General features: G+C 37.2%; 1 long non-coding RNA gene across 1 annotated transcript in view; it reads left to right on the forward strand.

The window, feature by feature from the left end:
• LOC110363921 (uncharacterized) overlaps positions 1 to 8,897 on the forward strand; it is a 91,300-nt gene extending 82,403 nt beyond the window's left edge. Inside the window, exon 4 of the long non-coding RNA XR_010471385.1 lies at positions 3,511 to 8,897. This is a non-coding gene — a long non-coding RNA (uncharacterized LOC110363921). The remainder of the gene's footprint in view (positions 1 to 3,510) is intronic.
• Positions 8,898 to 9,141: the final 244 nt, after the last annotated feature.

Consider the following 9,141-nt stretch of genomic DNA (forward strand, 5'->3'; position numbering starts at 1 on the left):
GAAGCCATCACTTTCCCTTGGGCTGTGTTTGTGCAGCTATCATTGATTTCAAGTGAATGGATAATCACACCTAAAAACCAGTGTTAAGTCCAGGACAAAGTATATACCATTCCAAAACAAAGAGACACATGTCTGTAATTAATTTTGTTAGGATGATGGAGACGTGTATAGATTTTTGTAGGTAGTTGAATTTAGGTTTGGCATATCGTCACTAGCTTATGAAAGACTCTCACGAAGCATGAAAGCATTTTCCAGGCTCTGGACAAAACTGTTTTTCCCGTTGCCACAATTACAGCAGCCAGCACAGTGATTACTACCTTCTGATAAAATGTAGCCCATAGGTATCTTTTACTTCTGACTTGCATTTAACAAATTCTTAAACCAGATGGTGCCATTAGGTTATATTGCTTGATTTCATGCATAAGCCATACAATCAGGTATGATTTGAAGACATCAAGAGAGGTATTCAACTACTTTCAGTTGTAGTTTGTTGCAGAATGTTTCAGTAATTTTAAATGTTTATTCTTTGATTTACTGTAGTACCTATGAATTTTTGGCCTGGGCTCACATGTGATTATGCCAAGTTTCACAGGCATGTAGAACAAAATTGAGTATGAGTTGCCAATTGCCATGATTGTTCAAAGTGCTAATCCCTTTCTTTTGGCCAGCCTCCTACCTGAATCAGCTCTGAATTCTCCTGTAGGCTGTCTTGCTGAGCATACTTACTTCTGCTGATTTACTCCACAAATTTGAGTTTTAGTAATTTGTTATTTTATTGCCAAATTGCCAAGGAAGAGCTCTGATTAAGCACACTGGTGTAAGTTTTGCCCAGAGTTACTGATTAGATTTTGGGTAAATCCCACTGTAATATGGGGATACTCTTCTGTAGATGTACCTACACATCTGGGTCTGCAGAGCCCAATATTTTAAAGGATCCAGAAGAATGGTTATACGTGGTTGTGTTGTTGATGAGTAAAAGCTAATGAGTTGAGTGTGCAGTTCAACCAGACAGTGCTAATAGCAGCACTTACAAATCACTTTCAAGTTCTTTGGTATAGAATGTATCTGCATTTTGGGGGGAGAAAAGAGAAGGAGAAGAGAAAATCCTCCCCACCCCCTTAGAGGGAAGAGAAAATCAAACAAAGCAGTAACGTACATACCCTTTTTCACATTTCAACACCCATACATTGTACATTGCAAGCACTTTTACCGCTTCTTCACAACAGACTCTTCATATTTTGAATATTTAGTTAGCCACAGCCCACTCCTCTCCTGTTATTATCTCTCAGGTCTGACTTCGTTGCTACATATGTGAGTTCTTCATGACTGTTATATTAGCTTTTGCAAATAGAGATAAGAGAACAGTGAAAAGTGGAGTTTGTAGGAATAATAGATTTTCCATATAACTTTAAAAAATACTGGGAAGATTTCTTAGGCAAAAAAAAAAAAAAAGGTTGGTATAATTTTGCATGTGGCAGAAAAGACTGATTTGCTGCTGGGAGAATGAATAAATTAAATATTTAGACTACAATCTGTTATTGACATTTTAAAGATAAATGTATGTATTATGCAGGTAAAATCAGAGCTTTACATGAATTGGGAACAAAACAGATTTTCACAAGTTCAGTATTTTCTGTTGCAAAACAGAATGAAGTAATAAAAATTCAGAATTTCCTCTGAAGGAAAATTGTAAAAAAAAAAAAAAAAATATTATTAAGCCATTTCCTTTAGATGAAACTGAAATTTTCTGATTTCATTTTGCATGGTTTTGTGTAAAGACTGCTAAAAATAAAACAAGAAAACTTGAAAAGATTTCTGAAAAGGAACAATCATTTTCTCTTTCTTCTTTTGGGATTCTCATCTTTGCATGAAGCATCTTGCTTGTGATAAATTTACCAAACAGAAAAAAAAAATCCTCATAAGATTTCTAGTGTTCTTGAGATACACAAAACATGTCACAAGTGAAGCCTATGAAATACTAAGTTTTAAAAGAACATCAACCTTCAGCTCAGCTCTACCTGACAGAGTAGGTCACCAGCAACAGAGCAAAGAAGAGCAGCAACTTTATGAGCAAGTTCCAGTGATAGACACAAGATAAATTGATTTGATCAGTAATGTGATGTGGCACAAGCATAGAGAGTAGTTTCCAAGACACTGGTGGCACAGAGAAGACTTTTACTGTGTTGTCAAATAACTAAGATTCGTTACTGCATAGCCTCACACTGAAATGATATGACATCACACATTTGCCAGAAAAACATGGTGTGACATGGTGTGGACCAGTTTGTTCTCCACATGATTTCCCTAAGATAAAATCACAGGTTTTTATTTAAACATTTTCAAATATCCATGCATACAATGGTAGCATTTAATTATAACTGAATGCTTGTAAACAGTCTAAAGTAAAACTGTCTGCCGTGGTCATTCCAGAATCATAGAACCATGTGAACATAAAGCTGGAAAGGACATTGACAGGTCATCTAGTCCAACATCCTACACTGAGCAGCATCCAGATTTCATAGGCAAACACACAAACACAAGCACCTATATAGAAGTAAGACCATGATATAGCATGTACACTCTGGATTTATTGTTTGACTTCCCAGACATGCTAGACTTGCACATCTGCAGAATTTCCAGTATTTGGGTGCAGCAGATCTGGTTTATTATTTTCTTTTTTTAAAAAAACGAAAACAAAACAAAACAAAACAAAACAAACAAACTAACAAACTAACTAACTAACTAACTAACTAATTTCTGGGCTTCAAATGTATACGATCAAAGAAAATTATGTTTTAGATGCAGTGAAGACAATTGCAATGAAAACCTCTAAATAAAAGAGGTTTACTCTTTCATTTCTTATCTGGAACTTTGACATCTTCCAGCTTTGCCTTTGAGCATTGGTTGTATTAAATACTGGCCCAGAATTACTGGCCCAGAATGATGGAACACACTTGTTTCAACATTTATTCCTAGTTTTGAGTAATCTAGATTTTAAAACCTCTGAATGTTTGGTGCAAAAATGGAATCAAGTTTTGTGTGGGTTATTGTGAAAGAAAAGTTTTGCCAAATGCCTCCTCATTTTCTCATTCAGTTACTTAATTTGTGGGTTTTGATCAGTATTGTGGGCTGTCCTCAACCTTTTCTTTGCTTTGAATTTTCAAAAGAAGAATGGATTTAGTTGTGTGGTGATGTCTACTGAGTGGGAAGCAATTTCTGCTGGAGGTCTGAATTAGCAAAGGTTTAAATCATACTGGAGCAAGACTATAGCCGACAACATTTGCATTAAGAAATAGTTACTAAGACTGTTCTTTAAGTGTTATTTTAGGACAGACATTAACAGTTAAAAGTCTAAGTCGTGCTGAAAGTTAGGCTTAGATGGACATATTTTGTCAGTCAAATTGGAAATTTTCCATAAATCACCTCAGCTGAGACAAGCAAAGTAAAATATTTCTCTTTTGAGTGTCATCTGCATGCATATTCACATTATTATGTGTTTTCATTTTTCAGGTGCTTAATACAGACTCCGTTTTGCCTTAGATACACCTTCATCTTCCAGATGCCCCTGTGCTCTACATCATCTCAGCTACTCAGCTGAATCAGAACACTTAACCAGTGAAATGAAACATTTTTGCCCAAACAAAACTCTTTGTGTATTATTTTATTCACCACTTTTAGGGGAGAGTTGCTTTGTTTTGTTCTGCTTCATATTCATTTCTCCAACTCTGTAAAACAATATGAAGATTGCACTTGGCTCTGAGCGCACAGTAACTTTTATGCCCTTTCTCCCCATATTACCTTGGAATTTCCAGTCCAGGAAATATTCTTCATATTTCTATCATGACCTTGCCACTTGCTGCAGGTAGTTCTGTAGCCTGTCCGTGTTTCAGCAACCATATTTTTGCCATAGACACCTATGGTTTGGTTTTGAACAGATACTAAAGCTGCTGTTTTTTAATTCCTGGGCATGAGCAGAGTGCAAATTGTACCTGCATCGGTATTTCTTGTCCAGACAGTGGATTCTTTTTGAATCCAAGTAGTCAAGAGGTTTTCAAACAGTCAAGAGGCTTTGGCACTCATACTGACTACAAATCTGTCTTTATTGTCAGTGCTAGAGGAGACTGATGACCCTAAGTCTGACACTGAAAATACTCTGCCCCTTCACTATGTTAGGTTGGAAACATTGAGACCTGTGGTCCATAATAGTCACTAGCAAGGCTCAGTAAAGCCAGGATTCTCAAGTTCTAGTTTGGTTCGATCACGTAACAAGTCCACTTTGGTATTTTCTAATATTTCTGTGTTTCAACACCTAGGAAATTGAACAGCAATAGCCACCTCCATGAAGAGGTTGCCCTGATGGATAATACGTTAGGAATAGTTAAAGCTACCAAAGTAGTTTTTCTCTATAGGAGATGGAGAGGTGCACCACCAGAGTTTAAGCAACAAATGTAACATCAACTGCAGTTGCAACATCTACAGTGCATGTACAGCAGTGTTGTTGTACATACGATGAAACAAGAATATAAGAGAAGACAGTTGTTGTGAGGGATAATATATTTTATTAAAGCAGCACACACTTTTTTGCCCTCACAGTGCTGGGAGGGCAGATGTATTTCCTCTTCTTTGGTTTGCCAGGTAGATGAGAGGCCAGTTCCGTTTGACAACAGGAGCACCTGCAGGAGAGGCTTGGACAGAGTGCAGAAGAAGAATGCAGAAAAACTGGCGTCATTGGAAATAACTTTTCTTTCACCTTCATTACTTATCCATATGCATTAACACTGTGGGCGATCACATGCACTTCATATATGCATCAATTATCTGAATTTAAAACACCTGTTATAGCTTCTTCTGAAAGACAAGGTGGGAGGAGTAGAGTCAACACAGTCATTATTGTGTAGATCCAGAAGCTATGTTCCTACGCTATATTCCTACAATGCCAGAGAAAAGAAAGAGGGGTAAGATTCTGTTCTGAGTAAAGGGAGAAAATAAATCACAAAAGTCTTCGATAAACTCCAGCAATATGGGAACTGTTCAGACCTTCTAACTAGTCCTAATCCACATGACAAGCAGTAACATCGATGGGCATGGAGTGGTACAAGCTGAAGCTGTTCCTTCAGTAGAAATGTTTGACATAATTCCTCAAAGCACAAGGTATAATACTGATAAGTATAACTGGTAATTATATTTTGTTGGTTTCCTTCACATTTGTAACTTTTCCAGTCTGGAAATCAAGAACTAAAGCTTTGGTTTTCTTTGATTAAACTTTTGTTTTTGCTTTTAAGCTAGTCTAGTGGAAAGACTGAATCTGGATAAAGAAGATTTGAAGAAAGCAGCTTCCCTGGAGAGTAACTAATCCAGTAAAACTGTGCAAGCGACAGCTTTCCTTCCTGCTAGAAGCTGAGATATGTCTTCTGCCAGGATATAAGGACTAGTTTGAAAGTGTTATGAGCAAGTATTTAGGTTTAGTGGCAGAAAGATCATTTATAGCTGTAGAGAAACCTCAGATAGTTTTAAAAATTACTTGGATGCTGTTGAAGCTTCACTCCAAATCTTCTTTAATTCTAAAAAATATTCTGTTAAATATAATGGTTTTGGAAAACAAAAACAAAATTTAGAATCAGACAATATTGGTGATTTACCAGAAAGATTAAGTAGTGAATCTTCTGAAAAATGCCCCAGTAACTACTACTGGTCTTGTTCTATAGTTGTTTTCCTTCAGAACTCTCACTACCACACTTCCTAAGATCATTTGTCATCAGGAATGCAAATCAGCTGAATCATTAATTTTAGTATCTTCTTAAATTCTATGGTGGAACAAATAGCTGTGAACACATTAGTCTGATTAGGATTTGTTCTTCTACTCTTATTGGGATGAAACATTTTGTTTGACTGAGGCCACAAGTGACCTGATTCCTATGACCATCAAATTAAAGGTCAAATTGAAGAGCAGGGATCAAATCTCTTTCCTCATAGGCTACTTCAGAAATCTATGAGAGTGTTGCACATGTTCATTAATGTCTGTTGCACAGGATTTTTTAATGTAGTTGATAATGCAGACCTAATGTCTAACTTTGTTCTTTTGGTTGTCATATACTGGTTATTTTAAATTCAGCAAATCATCCTATCATGCTAAAAATCTTGAATTTAGTAGTTTTGTCTATGGCCTGATTGGAACAAAAGAGGGGAAAAAAAAGGAGTAGTTGATGAGACTAAAAAGGGGCTAATAAAAAATAATCATCCTTTTCTCTTTTACTTCTTTCCCCATGGAAATGAATGTAAATCTGGCATCTTTAAAAATGAAGGCTAATGGTCCATCAGAATGGAATGCTTGTAAATCTAATGGTTTGATCACACTCAAATACTAAATATTGGGCAACCTAGAAATTCTAGTGGAAGATATTCTATTTTCAAGAACTCTTTCCAAGATCAAGTAAGTCACTACAATATTGTTATGTGTGACACTGAATATGACCGAAACAACTTTGAGCACAGCTGAGTTAGTTGGAATTACAGATTTCAAGACTTTGGATGATAGGCAGTCTTCAGCAGAGTCTGTGATATCTACTGTTTGATGTAGCTGCCCTTTGAACTACTTAGTGTCATCGTTTCCTATCCCTCTAATCCTATAATCCTTGTCAGGTGAAGAGCAGATTAATAACAAATGCATTAGCAGAACACAGTGGATATCTGGGTCCTGCACTTCCAGCCTGGGGTTACTTTGTACTTACGTCTCTCTGCTGTCTCCATGCTGAATTTGCCAAAATCTTGAAGCAGAACCACTGTGCTATCTTCCTTTCACACTTTCTCTTACATAAGCTGTGAAAAGCCTTCATAGTCTAATGTTATTTGTGACATTAGCACAAAGCAGTTGAAGAAGATAAAGGAGGAAGTACAGAACATCAGACCTACTAGATGTGCGAAGCATGAAAAAAAATCAATCCCAACCAATGTTTTTTGCAGGTTGTGTGTTTTCTCTTCAAGCCCTACCCAAGCTAGCAACTGACAATGACTTTGTGGATTGAAATAAATATTGAAGTCTTCTCTGCATTCTTAGGAATGGTTCTCTTCTGTTTTCTCCAGAGCTCAGGTTTGAGGCACCACCACACTGTAGACAAGCAGTTTGGTTGTCTCAGGAATATCCATCTGTACTCGTGCTGCATACTGTTTCTCTCACTGCCTTTTCCACACCGCATTTGAAAAGTTCTGCAGAGCTGAGCTTGCCCTTGAGGAAAGAAGCAATTCCCCACTTCCTTCCCCTTCCCAGATATTTCAATTTGACTCAGAGTACAGGAGCTAGAGTGAGGTAAACATACAACTTTCTTCTTGGTTGCCACCCAAGCAACCTCTTTAGCATAGCAGGAAATATACATGGGATATATCCAACAAACTGGAAACAGTCTGTCATTTGTAACCACAACACTATAGGAGCTAAGTGCTCTAAACTAAGGAAAATTTTAGTATCAACTTGATTAGAAGAAGACTCTATTACATTAAATAGAAGTTGAGTTTTGTCCACTGGTATTTCACCCATTCTGTGAGAGATTGGTTTGTGTCTTTCAGCGTACAGGACACCTGCTCTCATATCTAAATACATTCTTCTCATCTTTTACAAGGGGCAGAGCTTAGTATCAAATAAATCTTACATTTAGATTCCCTACAGCACTACTGATCTTCAATAAGGTGCTATGAGTCATATTATTTTATTTTATGCATTTTGGGCTCAACCTATTTTCTGATGTCGCCAACTCCTTGATCACAGAACTATCAAGAGAGCAAATCCATTAGTCTCTGCGAATCATTCTGCAAGTTTAGACCTCTGGAAGAACAGTCAAAAGTTAAATCCTGTCATTTGAAGTCCACAGAATTCAAACATCCTTTAGGCCATTTTGTTTCAAAGACACAAAGGGTGTAGCGTATGATACCAGGTGACAGACTAGACTATGTCCTAGTGTGACATTATCAGCATGGAGACACACCTCTTCAAGCACAGTCTTCTGGAGCTCAAATTACTTCAAAAGCCACTGTGCAACACTTCTCCACCCCTGACTTCAGTTAGGAAGCCCTCTAGAGTTCTGGTCATAACTTCTTCAAGGACTATGCTGTCCTGAGGTCATCCTGGGTGGGACAGCATGTAGATGAACAATTCTGTTATCCCTACCTGAGTCAAGGGCTACCAGACTGTCTCCTTCCCCTTTAAATCAACGCAATTTTTAGGAAGCAGGAATTAATGTCTGTTTTTTTCCAATAACATGAGAAGCAGGAAACTGTGGCCAACAGTCGTTATTAGTTTTAACCTTGGTAGCCATCTGTAAGATTTTTTTGTCTCTCATATTTAGGCAGTCTTATGTATCTCTGTAAATAAGTGAATAAATTGAACTGTTCACACTCATTTCTGTAGTGGATATATTAACATAACTGCTAGCGTTTTGCGAAGTGAAATAAGTGCTCAAAAATCTCCTAGAGCTGCAGCTTTACAGTCCTACAGTGCCAGTAATTTTTGGAATTAAACGCAAAACTCATTTCTTCAAATTAACTTCCCCTCAAAAAGTCCTTTAGCAAAGGTCTTGATTTAACTACAAAACTGATGACATAACATTGACAGTAAAAGGACATAGTTTCCCAATACACAAATATGTTTCCCAGTATACCAACATGTCTGTATATTTCCATGTGAAATGCCAAACAAAAAAGAAATATCTATGTTTCAGTATTGTTCTCTTATTACATGGTGTTGAAATTATTAAATAAAATAGTAGCTATTAATATGGAAGGGGGGTTTTGTGGAATAGGAAGACAAATAATATAATCTGCTAAACTCTACCTGAGTGAGGAGTATAGCCTTTTCAATACTGTGTCAAAATGGACAGCTGAAATGGAAAAAGCTGGATAAAACTCAACCAGGGCAAGAGGGAATCATTTTAGAAAAATAATTTTATACTCAACACACCTTGTCATCCGACACACCTGCAAATTAATGATAGGCAAGTTCAGCTAGTCAGCACCAGGTTGCAGCTATTCTATCCCAGTCAGCCCTACCTCTGTTTACTTGCTTGGCAAGGGAGGAGGCGTGTTCATGGGTTGGAGCTAGGAATCTTCACCAGACAGCTGGCTGCTGTCTGACAGCTGTTGGCTGGCCATACA

This window comes from Columba livia, chromosome 3 (assembly GCF_036013475.1).
Source record: "Columba livia isolate bColLiv1 breed racing homer chromosome 3, bColLiv1.pat.W.v2, whole genome shotgun sequence".
Lineage (NCBI taxonomy): Eukaryota > Metazoa > Chordata > Aves > Columbiformes > Columbidae > Columba > Columba livia.